The sequence below is a fragment of the Hermetia illucens genome, chromosome 2 (genome assembly GCF_905115235.1).
Source record: "Hermetia illucens chromosome 2, iHerIll2.2.curated.20191125, whole genome shotgun sequence".
NCBI classification, from domain to species: Eukaryota; Metazoa; Arthropoda; class Insecta; order Diptera; family Stratiomyidae; genus Hermetia; species Hermetia illucens.
The window spans coordinates 103,944,675-103,966,404 of record NC_051850.1 but is presented as its reverse complement, the minus strand read 5'-3'; positions in this window follow the sequence as shown (position 1 = coordinate 103,966,404).

Here is a 21,730-nt window from a genome sequence, read left to right as displayed (position 1 = left end):
CAGTCCTCATGTATTCCTCGGAAACTTAGGTTCTTAGCAAGAAAAATTGCGAACTCCTGGCCGCGTTCGAGAGAAGAATCCTCCGAAGAATTTTTGGCCCCCCTACATGAGGATGGACGATTCCGTAGCCTACACAATGACGTAATCTATGAGCGATACCATGACCGTCCGGTTGTGGATAAAATCCGGCTCAATAGGTTACGGTGGGCGGGTCACTTAATCCGTATGGATGAAGATGATCCCACCCGGAAAGTCTATAAGGGCAATATCTATGGTAGGAAAAGAAGACGAGGCAGAACCTGCCTAAGATGGAGCGATGGCGTGGGTCAGGACGCCAGACAGCTTTTAGGGATATCGAATTGGTGGGCCTCGGCGCAAAACCGGGATGTCTGGAGTTCCTTATTAAGGCAGGCCTAGACCGGATACCGGTTGTTGCGCCGTTGATGATGATGATGATGTGTGCCATTTGTAAGGGCCGGAATCTATTCGCTCCCTTCCACGCCAACTGTTTGGGTATTCCCTCTGCGTTTATAGATATTCGCGCAAAATGTTCACCGAACGTTACATACCGGTAACGCCTGCTGCGGTACCACATTATCAGATGCGATTCAGCTGCTGTATCAACACACAGCGACTTTGGCGTCGATTCAACATGCAGTTTCAAAATCGCCGACAATTTTGCCCCCACAAGCTGCAGCTTCATCGAGCGTAGCTTCAGCTCCTGAGATGCCGCTGACTGGACCCGCTTATACCTTACCGGCGACTGCGGCCAACAATACTGGCGCAATACCTAAGTCGCTATGGTCGACTAATTCTAATCCTCTGCCTCTATCTGCCACGCACTATTCCAGTGCGTCTATAAAAGATTGTATCAGCCCGACGACGTGCGCTAGCCAACTGAAAAATTGTCCTCCATCGGAGGGACATGTTGCCAACTCAGCATCGGATGCGCTACGCTGGCGATTATCCTACAGTCGCTGCATTAGTTCCACCACACGCTTCCTCCTGTGTATCATCGACGCCCGCCACCGCAGGTTTTTCCGACCTCATGTCGCCCGAGCGGTCCCCAATTGGACGTCGCCTCGCCGCCAAAACAGCTGTTCGTGTCAAGGCTAGCGTACTCCACCACGTCCGACGAAATTCTGGCCTATATCAGAAGCAAAACCAACTCAACTCTGTTACCTCTTTCATGTGTGAAGCTGACGAAGGATGGCTGTCCTGACCGAGTGATAGCTTCCTTCAAAGTGACATATCCCCACGCCTTCGATGCTATTGTCCAATCTTCCTTTTGGCCACAGGGGATCTTCGTCAAGCGCTATCAGAGGACTAAGCTTCGTGAAAATTTCCGGCCCGCCCGGCTGCCTCGCCAAACTTGAATGATTCCGACAACTATACACCAAGCTGTCGGATTTCAAACTGCCTGCCTTATCATTCCAACATCATGTCATCTGCATTTCTGAAACCTGGCTGGATGACAGGATTTTAGATTCTGAGATCCTCGAAGGTTACTCTGTTTTTCGTTATGACAGAGATTGCGCTGCGCTTGGCAAGACAACTGGCAGAGGAGGCCTAATAGCTATTAAGTCCCCTCTCCGTGCCGAAATCATCTTTTCCTCCCCCTCCCCCTCTTACGATTCTGTCACCATATGTGTCTTTCCGCCAAACGTATGTCCATTTTTCATATCGTGTGTATATTTTCCCCGACTAAGCCCGCCTTCTCTGTACGAGGATTTCTTCGACACTTCCTTTTATCCTCTGTGGCGACTTTAATCTTCCTATGCTCTTCTGGCCTTCCCTCCCTCCCTAATAACTCGACCTACCCTTCCACTTTCATGTACACCTGTGGCGTCCTCCAGTTCAACCTTTCTAGAAACCACTTAGATCGCACTCTTGATCTTGTTCTCTCTAACCTTTCTATGCGTTGTCTTTCCCAATCCCTTCATGCTCCGTCTTACGTTGCTCCTGACGCCCATCACCCTGCTCTCGAGTTCGGTGTTCAAATATCCCGACTCCACTCTCCGGTCGCTCGCAAGCCTACCAAGCTCAACTTTCGTAAGGTGAACTTCGAAGGTCTGAACTCAGCCCTGGCGTCAATCAAATGAATCCCCCTCTTCTCTCCACTTACGTATGAGCAAGTACTCAACACATTCTATACCATTTTATCTGATCTTCTTCCTTGTTAAGTTCCCTCCTCTCCTAAGTGCTTACGCTCTTACCCCGTCTGGTTCACCACTGAAGTTCACAAAAAGCTACGTCAAAAAGAGACTGCGAAGTTCCTGTCTTCTAGAAACGATGCTGACTTATTTTTTTTTCAAATCTCTACGTTCATCGGTCAAATCCCTAATACGTAAGTCCAGAAACGAATATTTGACCAGTGTGGAAGACTCACCCAAGCACAGAAACCTGAAACTTTTCTGGTCCCACATTCGCAACTCCCGCTACCCTGCCCAGTTATCCCCTCCCTCCATTAAATCCACTGGCTTCTCAGCTAACTCCCCCCAAACTATCTTGTGATTTACTCTGCCGCTACTTTTCGTCAGTCTATGTTCCCCCTCCGAATCCCTCCCGATAGTGGATGTAGCCTGCCCCGCATCCGCTACCATTATCCTTCTTACCCCTATCCTTGTCGAGTACCTCATTGGCAAACTTGATGCCAATGTCGGACCTGGCTACGAAACCTCTCTCCCTCCTCTCCTCCTGTTCCAAAATCCTGGAAAGATATGTCAGCGACTGGTTGTCCGCCCACTTTGACCAGCACATAGTGAAAGAGCAACATGGCTTCGTTAAACGTAGGTCCACTACCTCCAACCTGCTTGACTTTACCTACTTTGTCGCCAAATGTCGAAACTCACGACAAGAAGTGCATACCATTTACGCTGACTTCGCTAAAGCCTTCGACACTGTAACTCACATGATACTTCTATCCAAACTCTCGTCTCTAAACGTCACTGGTTTTATGGTTTGCCTCTTACCTTTCCAACCGATCCTGTCGCGTCTCTTTTGATGGCTGTACTTCCCGCTCCTTCTCCCCCTTCTCTGGCGTCCCACAGGGATCTATTCTGAGTCCCTTTTTATTTTTTATTAACGACCTTCCTCCCCTCCTTACTTGTCCCTGTTTGCTCTATGCGGACGACCTTAATCCGCTATATCATCGTCTATGGATTGTATTCCCCTTCAATCTAACCTGGACGCTCTGGTTCGTTGGTGCTCGACTAATGGTTTAGCGCTAAACGTCAGAAAGTGTCACTCTATGTGCTACTCCCTAAAATCCTCACCCACTTCTTTTTCCTACTCTCTTAACGGGCATTCCTTATCCTGCTTAAATTCCACTCAAGACCTCGGAGTGACTTTCGACAATTAGCTCCGCTTTGACACCCATTGCCTCGATGTCATCAATCGAGCTGCAAAATTGTCAAGCTTTATACTTCGCTCCTCCTCTGATTTTGACTCCATCCAACCCTCCTTAGCTCACTTCAATTCCCTCGTGAGGAATACCCTCGAGTATTGCTCCGTGATCTGGTCTCCCTCCCGTAACTGTGATTGTCTTGCTCTTGAAAATGTGCAACGTAAATTCACCCGTTCCCTCTTCTTTAAGAAAAGCTTCCCTCGTGTGGACTATCCCTTTCGCCTCCGCTTTCTGAACCTTCCATTCCTACAACAGCGTACATCCTATCTGGATCTATGTGCATTTTTTAAACTTTCCTTGGGTCTGATGGACTGCTCCGCCGCTGACGACATCACCTGCCGTCCTGTGTCTTATAACAGACGTGCCCTTCGCAGAGCTCGAAGTCTATTTTCATTCCCCCATTCCTAGGCTTTGCCAGAATTACAACGCAGAACAGCTTGGTCCTTTGAACTTCTCTACTTTAAGTACTTTTAAACGTAGGATAAGTTTTTTGCTTTCTCCTTCTCCTGAGGACAATAATTAATAGGAGTTTTCTCTGCCTGTTATCCGTTAAATTAAATAAATAAATAAGTATGTTCACGAATGATTGAAAGGATAAATTCCAAATATGAGAGGTTTTAAATTGGAGTTTGAACTATACCAAACGAGTCAAAAGATGCTCAGGGGCTCCACTTTTTGTCAGGAAAGTTAAAATTCAAAAATATCAGAAAACTGTAAAGCATCATTTTTAATGGGAGAGTGAAGAACAATGATGGCCTTTGACATACAAAATAGATTAAATTGCAAAATCTTCCGCGTGCGCGTATATATTGGCAGAACTCCCATATGAGAGCTCTCACTAGTGGGGCGACTACCGGACAAATATTACCTGTTTGTATCTTCGCCTACACATTTAACGGACGACCCTAACTACTCCCTTCTCCTACACCTTTAACGGAAGAAGGAGAAGCGAGAGACGTGAAAGGAACTGACTTAATACCAATTTATGGAATCGGATCTGCGTAAACTGAACACCTCGAACCAGGAAAGGTACTAAATTGAAAACAGAAAAGTTCTTTGCGTGAAAAGACGCAAATCCCGCAGCAAGGCTAACGAAGCTGGAAGACTGCCCTTATACAGTGACTCACAAAATTGTTCACGCTTTCGCTGTAAATGGGAAATGTTACTAAAACCGTTTTGATATTCTCTTGAAATATTTATTTTATTCTATTTCTTATTCTAACTATAACAGCAAGAAAGTTATTTGAATGAATTTCTTCAGAACAAGAAAAAATAACTGGTAGTTAGTAAATAACAAAGAACACCCAAAAAAAAATTAGAAAAAAAGTATTTAATTTTCAACATAATCTTCTTTTAGCTTTATATACTTTTCCCAGCGATGTTCAATATTTTCGGTGCCCTTTTTATAATACAAACTTTCCCCTCAAAATAGCCATTAACTGCCGACATCACTTCTTCATCGTTGGAAAATCTTTGACGACTAAGCCTTTTTTAAAGTTTTGTTCGCAAAACAAAACCTTATTAAAATCGATTCAATGTCTGTCTGTCTGTCGCACGCATTTTTCTCCAAAACGGCTAAACCGATCCAAACGAAATTTGGTGGACAGATGGGAACTATGAAATACAGCGGGTGGCATAAATTTAGGTGGAGTTTAAAGGGGGCTCCCCATACATGCAAAGGGGGGATTCAAAAAATTTTTTCACCGGATATAGTCATGTAGGGTATCAAATGAAAGGTCTCGATTTCTACTTTCCGAAACTGCGCGTGAGTAAGAAGTCAAAATGTACGCACTTAAAGTGAGACAGGACTCATTTTCGGAAACTACCCAGCCAAGAAATCCAAAAAAAATCAGGGTGCTGCGCTTAGATGAAATCTAGGCCTCAAAATATGTCCCATTCCAATATCTGCCCAAGTAAACTTACTAATAGTATATTACTACTTTTTAGAAATTTACTGAAAAAAACCCTTAAATTCATCCTAGGACTTCCGAATTTTGTACCAACATAGAGGACAATATTTCGTATCTACATGCTAAATTTCGTGGAAATCTGGCTATTAAGGTCAAAGTTATAGCAGTTCAAACTTATCAATTTCGCGCGAATTTACTGCTTCCAAAGCCATGCAAATAAGATGGTGACGTCATAATTAACCGGAATAATTGACATTCGCCTGAAATATTCTGTCTGTCTGCCTGTCTGTCTGTCTGTCCGTCTGTCTGTCCGTCACACGCATTTTTCTCGGAGACGGTTATAGCGATTGACACCAAATTTGGTAGAAAGGTGGGAACTGTGAACGCTCACGCATACAGTGAATTACATCCTTTTACGTCGAATTTAAGGAGGGGTCCCCATACATGCAAAAGGGGGGTGTAAAATTTTTTTTCATCAAATATAGTCATGTGGGGTATCAAATTAAAGGTCTCGATTAGTACTTTTCAAAGCCGATCTTAGTTTTGACATTTGTTGAAAGGGTGGAGAGCGCGGGGGGTTGACAGTTATCACTTCTTTAAGAAGGCCATTCTCAGAAACTACCAAACCGAAAAATCTGAAAAAAATCAGGAGGCTGTCACTATATGGTGCCTGGGCTCCGAAATACCTTCCATGCCGATATCTGTTTAAATAAAGTTAATAATAGTATATTACTACATTTTGCAGTGATATAGGCTATAATATAGAGCATGATCTCACCAAGTTTGGTGGAAATCGCGCTATTACTAACAAAGTTATAATACCTCAAATTTGTTGCTTCTTTGAAAATTGAAGACTATGAATGTCAACATCACCCGAAAGTGGATACTCTCACATAATATATGGATATATTACGTGCTACGTACTAAGAAATACACAAAACCTTTCGTACCTGAAGCGTCCAGCTTCCGGTTTCCTGACTTGTTTATATTTGATGTTGGATAAATTCTTGGCATTTGCTAATAATATTAAACTCAGAGTGTGAAACGTATGAGGTTGACTATTATCAATACAGGGCTTTTCATCAAATGATTTATTTAAATCGCTTTCTAGAAAATAGAGGGCAATGGAATTTTTAGCTATATTACACGGAGCTGTCGTGCACTCGTCGCGACTCACATCTTTTTCTTTTTCTTCAGCCTTCAGTTCACAAGCGGGGTCGGCTCTTCGTGATCGGTTTCATCATTTTATTTTATCAAATGCCTTATCAGGATGTAATCGCGAAACCTTCAAATCCCCATCCAGTGTATCAAGCCACCATTGTTTTGGCCGGCTTTTTGGTTGCTTACCATTGACTTCGATGTTCTGACCAATACTGGTCGTTGAATTCTCGTTAGTATGAATTACGTGACCACACCATCGAAAACGCCTCTCTCGCAGTTTTTCCACGATCGGTGCAAACCCATATCGATCGCGGATATTCTCATTTCAGGCGTGATCAAAACGTGTCACGCCACCAGTGCAATTCAATATCTTCGTCCCCATAACCGCAAGACGCCGTTCATTGTCCTTTCTAGTCGGCTAACACTCAGAACTATAGAGAGCGGCAGTAAATTTTAAATTTGGAATGTGCGCTAATACGTCGATTACAAAGAACACCAGTTATTTGCAAAAGAAAACCTTATTAAAATCGGTTCAATATTTGTCTGTCTGTCACACGAACTTTTCTCAGAAACGACTATATTGATTGACGCGAAATTTGGTGAGAAGGTTGGAACTGTGAATGCCCAGACATGCAGTGAGTGATATCCTTATACGTTGAGATTTAGGGGGGGTCCACATACATGAAAAAGGGGGGTGTACAATTTTTTTTCACCAAATATAGCCATGTGGGGTATCAAATGAAAGGTTTCGATTAGTACTTTTCGATGCCGGTCTTAGTTTTGAGATTTGTTTCAAAGACAGGGTGTGGGAGAGGTAGAAATTGATGATTTATTTAACGGACCCATTCTTAGAAACTACTCAACCGAAAAATCTGAAAAAATTCATGAAGCTGCCTCTCTACCCGCCATATCGATATCTGTTCAAATTAAGTTAATAATAGTATATTACCATCTTCTTGGGGAAATTGAGTAAAACCCCCGTTAAGTTTATCCCAGTACTATAAAATATAATATGAAGCATATTATCCCCAAGTTTGATCAAGATCATACCATTAGTAACAAAGTTACAGTAGGTTAAAGTTGACTTACCGTGTAAATTTACTGCAACTAAATATCAATATCAAACTAAAGTGGGTAGTCAGACATGCTAAATGCTAAATGCATATACATAATAGGCTACGTACAAATGGGATAGTTCTACATTCAAATATACTCACAGAAGAAGCAAACAAAACCTTTCATACCTGAAGCGACTTGTTTCAAGTTTGGGAACAGAATATGATCTGAGGGCGCTAAATCTGGCGAATATGGTGCATGAGGTGGAAATTCAAGCTTCATTTATTTTGGCCACTGTCACGGTCCCTGTGAGCTGGTGCATTATTCTCATGAAAGCAGCACTTTCTTCTTAGCCAAATGTGGCCGTTTTTGCGTGATTTCTTCGCTCAAATGTTGCAATAATTTCACATAATACTCGCCACTGATTGTTTTTCACTTCTCAAGATATTAAATGTAAATTATTCCATGCTCATCCCAAAAAGCCTGCAGATGAAACGGTCTTCGTTTTCATTGGAGCTGGTTCTCCAAAGGTCCATTATTTCGACCGTTCTATTCTCTCGGGTATGAAGTGGTGCACCGATGTTTCATCCATCATCATGGTTATGAAACGGCGCAAAAATTCTGCCTTGTTCCTGTGAAACTTCACTAAACACTCAATTGAAACATTTTCACGACATTGTTTTTGTTCGAACGTGAGCAACGCAGCACCCATCTTGCGCGCAGCTTTGTCATGTCCGAATTTTCAGTTAATATGCGATGTACTGCAATTTTCAAAATGCTTACCAAGTCTGCTAATTCGCGCACTTTCAATTAACGATCAATCAGTATCGCTTTGTAGATTTTCTTCACCATTTCTAGAGTCATTACCTCATTTGGTCAACTACTGCGGGGTTCGTTTTATGTTTTATTGTTGTAAACGAACGAGCAGACTCACCCAGAGTTGAATCTAGTTCACCACACCATTCGATAAGTGTTATCTTCTCCCCTGTCTAAAGGTGTTCAATGGGGTTAGGTATAAATAGTGGAGCAGCCAGTCTAACATTTTTTATCTGTACTCTTGCTATTTTGCAATAGGCCATAGATCATTGTCCCTTTGAACAACAATGCCGAAAGCATCAACCATGACACCTTCCATGGTATCAAACCGACGACCCTATAGAACCTTAATACAAGTCGGGAAACCGGAAGCTAGACGCTTAAGGTATGAAAGGTTTTGTGTATTTCGTTTATAAGGAGATTTTGGCGTGCATTTGTCCCATTAGCATGTAGCACGTAAAATATGCATATATTATGTGAAAAAAGCCACTTTCAAGTGATATTGACATTCATAGTCTTGAATTTGCAGAGGAGCGCAGATTTGACCCAGTATAACTTTGTTAGTAATAGTGCGATTTTCACCAAATTTGGCAGGATCATGATCTATACTGTAGCCTACATTGCTACAAAATTTTGTGATTCTAGGGTGAACTTAAGGGGGGTTTTCCTGTCAATTACTAAAAATTATAGTAATATACTATTATAACTTTATTTGAACAGGTATCGATATGGAGGGTATTTCGGAGCCTAGGCACCATATAGTGGCAGCCCCCTGATTTTTTCCAGATTTTTCGGTTGGGTAGTTCCTGAGAATGGGTTCGTTAAAAAAATGACAACTTTCAACCCCCCGCACTCCCCACCTTTTCAGCAAAAGTCAAAACTAATACCGGCTTCGAAAAGTACTAACCGAGACCTTTAATTTGATACCCCACATGACTATATCTGATGAAAAAAAAATTTACACCCCCCTTTTGCATGTATGGGGACCCCCCCTTAAATTCGTCGTAAGAGGATGTAACTCACTATATGCGTGAGCGTTCACAGTTCCCACCTTTCTACCAAATTTGGTGTCAATCGCTATAACCGTCTCCGAGAAAAATGCGTGTGACGGACAGACAGACAGACAGACAGACGGACAGACAGACAGACAGTAAACCGATTTTAATAAGGTTTTGTTTTACAAACAAAACCTTAATAAGAGTCCCTTATCATTATTCCTTGTATCTTCTCCAATCCCGCAGCTTCGTTGCTTGTTATACAGCCCCATACCATAATTGAGCTTCATGCATGTATTTTTCCGCTATGTTTCCTCTACACGCATTCGCCGCCATCCGATCCAAAATGCTTTATTTTGGTATCATTTGACCTTGTAGTCTTCGGCCAGCCACTTTCAGCCAAGGTTTTACACTTTTTTGCGAACGCCAACCGCAATTTCCGGTGTCTCTCTGTTAGCAAGGATTTCTTACCTTTTGCGCACCCTCTAAGATAAGCATTTCGCAATTTTCTGAGATTATTTCCAGTTTGTCAATGTGTTGAGAGCAGTGGCGTACTTTTACCACATTTCAGTATTCATCACTTCTTATACCCCTTGCACGCTCCAGGATTTGGGTAGGACTCCTCTTGCGGTTTGCATTTTTTACGGGCAAGTTGGATATTTTTTGGCAGATTTTGCTCACTTTGCTTAAAGAGATTCCCACTTCCATTGGAGTCTGCCAATTCGTTTCACCTCTAGGCAGCATATGCTTAATTTCCTTGCGAATAATAATAATCGTTGGCGCAACAATCCATATTGGATCAGGACCTTGAAATGCGTTAGAGCACTTCATTCAAGACCGTAACGGTACACTACAATACACTATGAGACAATGTGGTCAGCATTGCACTCGCCCGAGATTATTACCCTGGTTTGACTCAGGTATTCATTCACAGCTGAGTCGACTGGTATCCGACGTCAAATCACGATACAAATTCCACTGCCACCAGTGAGATTTAAACCGCAACGTACGACAGCCTTGTGCTGTAACCACTCAACTATCCGGACACATCCCTTGCAAATGTTGTGGGTTAAAGTTTTGCTCGCTTATTCCGCGCCTATTGACGATAACGAGCTCCTTAATGAAAAATTACTATACCGTTAGTTCTGGCTGATCTTAGCAATATGTTGAAGTTCAAACACCAACCAACAAAAATATAAAATGCTATTTATAGATTTGTGCACATTGGGGTTACAGCATTAAATAACAAGTCGGGAAACCGAAAGCTGGACGCTTCAGGTACGAAAGGTTTTGTGTATTTCTTAGTACGCAGCACGTAATATATGCATATATTATGTGGGAATATCCACTTTCGGATGATATTGACATTTATAGTCTTGAATTTGCGAAGAAGCGACAACTTTGACGTATTATAACTTTGTTAGTAATAGTGCGATTTCCACCAAACTTGATAAGATCATGCTCTATATTATACCCTATATTGTTGCGAAATTTCGTGGCCCTAGCATGAATTTAAGGGGGGTTCTGCAGCAAATTACTAAAAATTATAGTAATATACTATTATTAACTTTATTTATGCAGATATCAGTGTGGAAGGTATTTCGGAGCCCAGGCACTATATAGTGGCAGCCTCTCAATTTTTTTCAGATTTTTCGGTTTGGTAGTTTCTGAGAATGGCCCCCGTAAAGGAATGGTCACTTTCAACCACCCTCACTCCCCACCTTTCCAACAAATGTAAAAACTAAGACCAGCTTCGAAAAGTACTCGCCGAGACCTTTAATTTGATACCCCACATGACTATATTTGAGGAAAAAAAAATTTACACCCTCCTTTTGCATGTATGGGGACCCCCTCTTAAATTCGTTGTAAAATGATGTAATTCACTGTATGCGTGAGCGTTCACAGTTCCCAGCTTTCCACCAAATTTGGTGTCAATCGCTGCAACCGTCTCCGAGAAAAATGCGTGTGACGGACAGACAGACAGACAGACAGACAGTAAACCGATTTTAATAAGGTTTTGTGTTTACACAAAACCTTAAAAAGCGTAAAAATTTCGACCGTGATCAATTTTGTGTGTCACTCTATATTTCTATTGCAAGACCCTTGGATTCGATTTAACAAAATTGGTGGATTGGATCAGTTAAACGGACTAAGATCTTTTACGATGAAAGATCCACAAAATTGAGAGCCTGTGCCCTGATGTCAAAATTGTTAGAGGCAGGGAACTAGTTTAGCTCATCTTACAAAACCAAGTTAGTGGCAAGAGAAGAAACACGCTAATTGCCACCGTACACTTACCCTATGACTCTGTGTGTCCTACGTTAACGCAGAACTAATGGATCCGGTAACATATGCAGATACAAATGGTCTTTAACTGTTAATAGATTGTGATGTAAACGCTCAACATATTTACTGACGAAGTAGCAAATACAATCCTAAAAGAAAGAAGCTTGCGGCAAACTCCAAACCTCCACAAAGGTGCACGGTGAGCTACTACTCGCTAGTAACTGCAATGTAGAATGAAAATCCCATATCATGATTTGTGTCAAAAATTTGATAATCGATCGAATCGGCAGCAAGCGCTGGCGAACCTACAGACACTAAGCCAACTAGCCAAACGTTTGCATTAGTTAACAATAACAAGACGGTTTTACTTGGTATAATGCGTTTATTTAACCGTAAAGGGTCGTAAAGGTTGTAGTAGTACCACCAGACCATATGTAGTCTGGTGGTACTACTACAACTGACTAATTCCTATTTTCTACTTCCTTAAATTGATATCTAAGTTATCGCACACGATATCATTTCATACACGAGCGATCGAAGTTATTGAACTCAGGTCAAACATCAGCCGGAATAAGCTACACGCGCAACCGCACCTGTGTCAGCAGATGTCTGGGTCATCGCCATCAACAAACATTAAAATGCACAATTGCATAGGTGAAATATTAATTGCATATTAGGCAATTTAAAACATATTTAAGCAGTTATTGTATTAAGAGTTTTTCAGTTTTGTATCAACCACGAAGGAAAGTGTAATAAAATTGTATTTTTTTAACCGTTGGACTTTCCGATTTATTAACTTCTATAGTATCGACAGGTCAGAAGTACAATATTAGGCCTTTTCACATATATTACATGACACCATGTATTTCTCGAACGAGATCCTTCTATTATCCTTATCTTGTGTATAACAAATTCAAGGCGAAAATATACAAAACATCTTTCCCTACGAACTGTCATTTTTATTATCTATTGTTATCTTATATCTAATGACTCTATACAGAAGATATACAGAACAGTTTTCTCTATGACTCACGTGCTCTAAATATTGTTGAATTGTTCACGTAAAGATCCATCCGGGACTTTCCATCTTATCTTCTCTCGCCTAGGTTTTACGACGATCCTTCCGAGAGGAAGGGATGTTCGCAGATGTTTTTGTTTGTCATCTGCTTCGTGGGTGATGACTCGCTTACGAAGGGTTATTGAGGTTTTGCAAGTGTATGAACAAATAAAGTCAATTACCCTATCCACAGGATTACGTTTGCAATTGTTTGTTAAGATTTGGCAAACATGTGGATGCGCCTTAACAATCTACACTTCGAAGAGTTGATTAGAGAGTGGAGGGGGTGTTGGACAAACTCCCATCTGGAAAAGAAAGAGCTCTCAGCGATTACTAGGTGAAGGCGGGGATAGGATTTGGCAGTAGAGCTGTTGATGTTAGTTCAGCAAACTGTTGAACTGCTCCATCGTGGGTACTCGTCCACTTTTTCGCCCTGGGACTATACTACTCTTTGACTGCCTTTCAGAGTAATCCAGTGAGAGCAGTGTAACGATTAATTCGTCTAGGTCTAGGTCTATGGGAAATAGAGAAGGGAGGGGCACAAAGCATCGGAAGAAATATTTTAGGAACTGAATCCAGTTTTTGTATTACCTTCTGATTCTCTTATTTTCAACCGTAAAGAAAACTAGGACTGAAGTGTTTCACACCAATGACACAAAGACAGAACAGGATTCTGGCCACAAGAGCCTACCTTTCGGATAAAAAGCACAACAATTTTTTTTTACTTATCAATGTATATTTTTATGACCAAAGTAGACTCCTCGAAAAAAGATGATTTCATTCGGAGAAGCACACAGCCTTCTGTGTCGAAAGATGCTGAACCTCAAATACACAAACATTTTTAAACAATTACAAATGGCAAATTTGTGAAAAAAAAATTATTATTATTATAGAAAATTAAATAATTTTGAGGTTCCGCGTATCGACATGGGTGTGTAGAATATAGAATCCAAATTTAGTTTTTTGCGAGTTCTTCCCCGAAATTTTGATTTTGAATAAAATGCATTAAAACTTTATTAGCAATTGATTTTTCGTAACAAAATTTACTTATGAGATGTTCCAATTTCCCGCATTCTGTGTCAATTTTTTATTTTCTGACAATGTTTATTTTATTGTCTAGACTTTCGCCAGCTGACTTCATCACTATCACCGGCTAATTTCCATTCCTATACCTACTGGGACATGCTCCATTCTTTGTACTATAACTTTAGAAATATTTAGAATTTTAGTCTGAAATTTTGATTATGTTATACTTTCGAAATATCTAAAGATTTTTTTTAATCGCTGCACTGTACAGGTTGCTACATTAAGTCGCAGACCGAATAGCATGGGACGATCTTTCCATTTTCACTCGAAGGTTTAGGACGCCAAATGTTGGATATCCACCAGGTTGGACTTGGTGTTGGGTGCAGGGGGCTAGATGGAAGCAACATCGGCCTGGATTGATTGCACAATAATGGGTGCAAGAAACAAAAAAAAGGACAATCGATTTGCGCATTTTCTAATGGGACGTATGAAGCATGTGTACTGCTAAGCAACTAACTAATACCTTGTCCCAATATAAAGCTGATATCACGCCTTGCAAGAAATGCATTGGACAGGGGCCGGTTTCCAGGAGAACTAAACAAATACATATATGCCTTTTAAGAGACAGTGGAACGAAAAAATATCAAAATCATACTTGGAATTTCACTCAAGTAAGGACGGAGCCCGTATTCATGTGATATGTCGACATCCGTAGTTTCGGTAAATGTACCAATGACAAACGTCTGGTTCATGGAAGTATATGGTTTACATGGAAAGAGATCCATAAAAAAACGCCGAAACCACTTTCAACCAAACTGATTTAAATGTTAACTGAACGCTGTCCTCTCAGCCTTGATTAATGTCAGATCATATAGGATAAGTTAGTGTCCCTCAAATTAAAGAGGACGGACAAATGCTGCCACAACCAAGCACGGAAGAAACAGTTCGTGCAATTCATCGGCTTAAGAATCATAAATCTCCAAGAGCCGGCGAATTTGTTAAATATGACGTCGACCAACTAAACCAACAAGTTTGCCAGCTTCCACTCAATGGGCCAGGCGTTAGCTGCCCTATCCATAAGAAAGTAAATGTATGTCAGATATTCTTCGTTATCTTCGTAAACCGGATAGCCGCAGAACATCGTCAGCCCATATCGAAGAAAATCCACTCCAAGCAAATCAACAATAGATTAGATTCCCTCCATGCGGCAATCGATAGAAAAACTTGTAATAAGGCCATCAGTTCCATCTTCCCATAGACTTTAAGGTTGCCTATAATAGCATGGGTAGGTTAAAACTGTACACAACCATGGAGAATTCGGAACCCCAATAAAATCAGTAGACTGATCTTGCACTCTTTTCAACCAACCTCTAGGCACTATCTATGGTGACGATTATTACGTCGATATAATTTTCCTGGCCGCTTTCAAGGTTTGGATATTCCAATTTGAGATTTTAAATTTTTTGTCTTCAGGCTTCAGCCACAGGAGGGAAATTTATCGTTGTGACTGCCCTGATATACCGCGCTACAGGACTGGGGAACTGGGTCCTAGAGAGAAGAAAAAGAGGAGAGGAGGAACGAGTGTCGTAAAATGTTTGTGAGCGCCATGTCACTGGCTTGGTCTGGATTTCTTATCTGTTTTTTGCTTGTCAACCAGGGAAAAACCGTTTACTAGTGCAGCGTGCTAACTTGGCAATAAATCCCTGCTTAAAATGGAGTGAATGTCCGGATAGCTCAGTGGTTAGAGCACTAGGCTGTCATACGGAAGGTCGCGGTTCAAATCTCACTGGTGGCAGTGGAATTTGCATCGTGATTTGACGTCGGATACCAGTCGACTCAACTGTGAATGAGTACCTGAGTCAAATCAGGGTAATAATCTCGGGCGAGCGCAATGCTGACCACATTGCCTCCTAGTGTACCGTTACGGTCTTGAATGAAGTGCTCTAACACACTTCAAGGCCCTGATCCAATATGGATTGTTGCGCCAACGATTATTATTATTATTAAAATGGAGTGAGTGATGGGGTGGGCTGGCATGCATCATTTACTCTGGTGCCAAATTTTATAGTTTATGTAGAACTTAAGGGTAGTGTTCGGGTAAATTTCTAAAATATGGAACATTTTGAGCACGCCCTCACCAATGTTTCAAAAATAAGGACAGTTTCGAAAAGTTCTAATCGAGCCCTTTTAATCGATACCCAATGAAAAAAATTGTACATTTCGCCTTTACATGTAGGGTGAGCCCCCTTTTAACTCCGCGTAAATTTATGTCACTCACTATATGCGTGGAATTTCATAGTTCCGATAAGTCGATCAAATTTCGTTCGGATCGGTTTAGCCGTTTTAGAGAAAAATGGGTGTGACAGACAGATAGTGAATCGATTTGAAAATGGGTTTGTTTCACACAAAACCTTAATAAAAACCATGATGAGAAATAAAAAGAAAAAAATGATACACATAGAGGTTTTAATTTAAAGCTTGATTTCTGATTCTTTCATGAATTTGGTTCAGGTTTACACTTTTGAGGAGTGGAAATGATTTTTCCAGCTGTATTTGTTTCCAAATATTCTGTATTTGTGACAGTAAAAGATAATGTGGTTAACAGTTTCAGGAATCCCACAATTGTCATCTGCGATCTTTTTAATTTTCTTTAGAAAGAGTTTGTTATATGTGTGATTTGAATAAAGTCTGTTGAACATTTTAATCATAGCTACATCCATTATAACATCCGTAACCTGTAAAGATACAGGTAAATTCGGAGAAATATGCTCGAAAAATCTACCTTTTGAGATCTGACGGTATTCCTGTGCCAAGTCCCTATTCAATTGGTTCCGTATGTATTATACTACATCCACTTCAGAAAGGAACGTCTTTATGGTGCAACCACTCATTAGGGCTGACCTTGCTGCCTGCTGAGCTAGTTTCTAACAGGACACCAAAGTGTCCTGACCTCTTCAAAGTTCGATCCCTTTATTATTTTCGTAATCTCCCATGCTATTGGGTGGGCACTATCGTATTTTCAAAATAATTTGCATGCTTTAAGTGCATCCTTAACTAAGATGATTTTTTTTTAAGTTTCCTATTTCTTTCTTTTTTACTTTTGCTTTTTTGTTTCCAGTAAACCCAGCGGATAGCACACTTTATATCCAACCTTGATCCCAGGAAATGGTGATACAACTGCACAGCTGGCACAATCTTCAAATGTAGCGTACATGTTGTATCCTGTTGCCCCTGAAATAGTACGCATTATCATTGTAGTACGCATTGATTATCCTGAAAACCATTGTAAATCATTTTTAGCGGTAGAATTATCTGGGACCAGTTGGTAGGACAGCGGGCATTGCCTTATTAACTCTTTACTTAGTGGTTCTTTACTTGGTTCTCCTTACTTAGTGGTTCTTTTGCCAGAGCATACTTCGCATAGTAAGGAGCGGTCTCTATAGAGATTAATGGGTTTATCCGGTTTGAGACCCTAAGGGAATAGAAGTTAACAATAGTTTTGTTAACATGATCCTTCATAGTCAAAGAAGATGTGATCGTTCTTCATAAAAAACTTATGTTTTCAACATATATAAGCACCGCGGGGATGGGAGGATATCGAACTGGTGGACCTCGGCGCAAAACCCGGATGTCTGGAGTTCCTTATTAAGGCAGGCCTAGACCGGTTGTTAGAACATGCATTGATTCTGCTTCTCTTAAAGGTAACAGTTTATGACTTTTCCGGATTTGTTGGCAATTTCAGTGCTCCACATTCCTCTGGCAAATAGATTAATCTGTCTTTGTAAGAGGGCTTCGATTTCAACACTATCCCTACCAACTGCAATTATGCAATATTTCAATAGAACTATGACCTTTTTATGTAACGAAGTGATATATAAGTTAAAAAGGATAGGAGTCAAAGCACAACCTTGAGGAATGCCATTATTCACCGGGGCCACTTAGCTCTCCAGTTTGAGCTCAATGCTCGGAAGAAACCTCAAAATCCAAATGTGAGTCTCGGGTCGTATATATATGCACTATATTTGACAGAGTTTTCAAATCCACCTCGTCAGATATGTACTCATGTCTAGAATGGCGGCTCTAACCTGCATTTGTTTCCCTTAGCTGTGGATACTTTTAATAGAATTTCATTTATACAGGATGTAGTACATCACCTTTACCATACGCGAAATAGTGATGTGCTAGTATATTGTTAGAGCCATTAATCTTTCTTTAACCATTAAATTATGTAGTAGTTTGGCGAAGACATTAATTAAAGAAATAGGCCTGAAATTGTTTGTGTTTGTCAAATCCTTTTCTTTTTTGAGTATTGGAACTATTCTGATCACTCTCCATTCCTCGGGTGGCTTTAAGTTCTGCTATATTGCAATAAGTTCCCGTAGCAGTTGGACCTTGGTTTCCTGATTTTATGCTTAGCTAGAACTTTTTCAAATTCATCTGAATTGAAATCCCTATCGATAAAAACTGCATGTGGTTGAAATGTTAGGTCCTCTGGCATATTGTTTTCTTGGGTTTGTGAATCCACAAGAAAACTACGATTTTTGCTTTCATTTCAGTTTGATAATTGCCTACTCTCTTCCAGGAATTTCCGGAAAATTTTGATTTTATTCCAAAATAAATTTCATATTCCCCTGATTTGTTACATCCTCCCAAAAATCAGTGTTAGAAATCGGAACAACCAATCAACATTTTTCCTTTAGGTTTTTTTAATAATCCTAAAAACTGTCAATTTAGCATTCAGATCGCCTGTAATTATACCATTGGACCGATTTGCTAAAAACTGTGAAAGATTCTCCATTTCCTTCTTGAAAGCAGCGTCCCTGACTCCCGGTTTAAAGTAGACAGATGCTATTGTGATGCTTGGCGCTAGACTGAGCGTTTCAGCAAACAGATTGGCATGACCAGCGTTGCAATCCATTGTTCTAATAATTAAGGATGCTCATACACCGGAGATTTGTTTTTGGGATCTGAACCTATCTGAACCTATTCACTTGCGGAAAATTGTAACTTGGAGTTGCTGCGAACGTTTTCTTCAGGATTTTGTTGGAATTGCTTTCTATCAAAATGGTAGTAACTTCTGAGATAGTATTTCTCTCTTGATTCTTGTTGCTTCTGGGACTTCTTAGAAGCGGAAAGGCTGTATCGTATTGGATGTCATTATCTATTTCTTTGTAATAATTTTGCATGGTTTGAGTGGCTTCCTTGATTGAAAAGTTTTTAATTGCAGCAATCTTGATTGTTTTTTTATGCGTGATCCATTTAGGATAATTTCTGTCTCTCGCACTATGCTCCTGACTTGCACACAAAATACGCCTTTTGTTACAACCTTATCATCACATCGCTCAACACTTGCACAATTTAGACACTTCTTTTTCGTGGCTGTGCAGAATTTAGCTATATGCCCTAAATTGTCGCAATTGTAACACTTTTATATGGTGGCAACGTCAGCACCGAAGACGAACCAACCAACAACATCAAACCGCAAACAGGAAGAATAAGGATAGTAGAATACAACTTTGAGACCGTTGACAATTTCTCCTATCTAGGGTCGAAAATCACAACCGATAACAGCTACGATGATGAAATCCGCGCACGGTTGTTGTCAGCCGCCAACAGAGCCTATTTCAGCTTACAAAAACTTTTCCGCTCGAAACGTCTCACCATAGGGTCAAAGCTCTTACTGTACAAGACAATGATCTTGCCAGTCCTCATGTATTCCTCGGAAACTTGGGTTCTTAGCAAGAAAAATTGCGAACTCTTGGCCGCGTTCGAGAGAAGAATCCTCCGAAGAATTTTTGGCCCCCTACATAAGGATGGACGATTCCGTAGCCTACACAATGACGAAATCTATGAGCGATACCATGACCGTTCGGGTGTGGATAAAGTCCGGTTACGGTGGGCGGATCACTTAATCCGTATGGATGAAGATGATCCAGCCCAGAAAGTCTATAAGCGTAATATCTATGGTAGAAAAAGAAGACGAGGCCAGGACGCCAGACAACTTTTAGGGATGTCGAATTGGTGGACCTCGGCGCAAAACCGGTATGTCTGGAGTCTCTTATTAAGGCTGGCCTAGACCGGATACCGGTTCTTGCGCCGTTGATGATGATGAATTGTAACACTGTCGCTCACGCTGTTCAAAAGCTTCAACATCGCTAGGTATATGCTTTATAACCCAATATTTAGCTGCATGAGCAGAAGTAAAAAGGATACGTACGTTGGTATAGGTTTCATGTTTAAAAGGTACATTCTCACTTCTATAATTCAAATGCTCTGCACGATCAAAGAGGATGCAACCTTATTCTAACCTCGCGGTTTTGCTGTATTGATTCCACTAGCACAGGATACTCTTGTATTTGATTTTCGTGTCAAGTTAACTCCCGACTCCCTTGCAGCTGTTGCCGACCTCAAGGGCCTCTTCTCCATACTAACCACACTGACAGTAAGGTTTAAAACCTTTGTTGTATCCCCAGAACAATAGTGCTGGTCATTTTCTGACACATTTTTCCCATTTACCAATTTGTTAATATCACCTGCCACTTGTTTCACTTCCAGGGGATTACCTGCTGCTGTTGAAAAAGATGAATCAAGCTTTAATTGTGCCTCAATTGGAATTAAAATGCTCGTCTTACTTATTGAGCACTCCTGAGAGATTTTTCTTTTTTTACTACATTCCTGCCCACAATTTCCCATCTATCGTCTTCACTGACAGAATCGTTTGCTACTTAGTTGGAAAAGTCTGCTGTACTTTTTTGCTCTATGTCCGTTGTAACTTCTCCATCCAGGTCCCTATCAGGGGGAACGCTTTCATCCTCTTCCATCTTTTTACCAAGTAAAAACTAGCTTGACGTTACGTCAAGCTTACGTAGCAACACAAAAAGCCGCACAAAAGAAATCAGTAATGGAATCTATGCTACTAATCAAGTAGCAAAATTATAGCCAAGAAGCACATCCAGAGAATCAAAAGCCAATGAAAACTTTAAAACCTACTTGTCAGCATTAATTGCACAACACATCAGAAGCAAAAGAACGAGCGCGTAACTATTTACAGAAAAGTATCGTTAACCATGGTTAAACAATCCACAGCACGTTCGAAATCGTAGGCAGTTAAACAGTGGGTTGCTGAATTTCAGGACGCCCTGTTGAAGTCACAACTGTAATAATAATCGTTGGCACAACAACCCATATTGGATCAAGGCCTTGAAGTGTGTTAGAGCACTTCATACAAGACCGTGACGGTACACTACAATACACTGTAGGAGGCAATGTGGTCAGTATTGTGCTCGCCCGAGATTATTACCCTGATTTGTCTCATGTACTCATTCAAAGCTGAATCGACTGGTATCCGACGTAAAATCACGATACAAATGCCACTGCAGTCTGAAGTCTTCTACTCCGATGGCTCAAAAACAGAAGATGGTTCTGGAGCCGGAATCTACCTCTCAAATAAAAACGAGAAGTGGGATTTTCCTTTGGGACAATATGCAACGGTTTTTCAAGCCGAAGTTTATGCGATCCTAGGGGTGGCAAACTGGATGATTGACGAGCAATTGAAGAGTAGGCGCATCGCAGTCTGCAGTGATAGCCAAGCAGCATTGAGGGCCTTGAGTAGTCCTTTGATCACCTCGAAAATCGTTCAGGAATGCAGAAATCGTTTGAACTCCATCTCTAGATTCAATACGGTGGAACTACTCTGGGTACTTGATCACTGTGGCGTAGAGGGAAATGAAATCTCGGATGCTTAAGCGAAAGAGGGGTCAAGCTCCCCTATGCCGGGACCGAAATCAGCAACCAGCAACTGGGAACAAGCTTCTCACAATGACAGGTGGCAGAGCCTAAATACTGCTCGACACACCAAACTTTTCCTGCCAGAACCGAACATGCGTACCACAAAGTTTATCCTGTCGAAAAGCATAATTCACTAGCTGGGCATATGTTCAGAATAGGAATTACTCGAAATGAAACGTGTCCTTCCTGTAATGAGGAAGCGGAATCCACAGAGCATTTGCTATTTGAA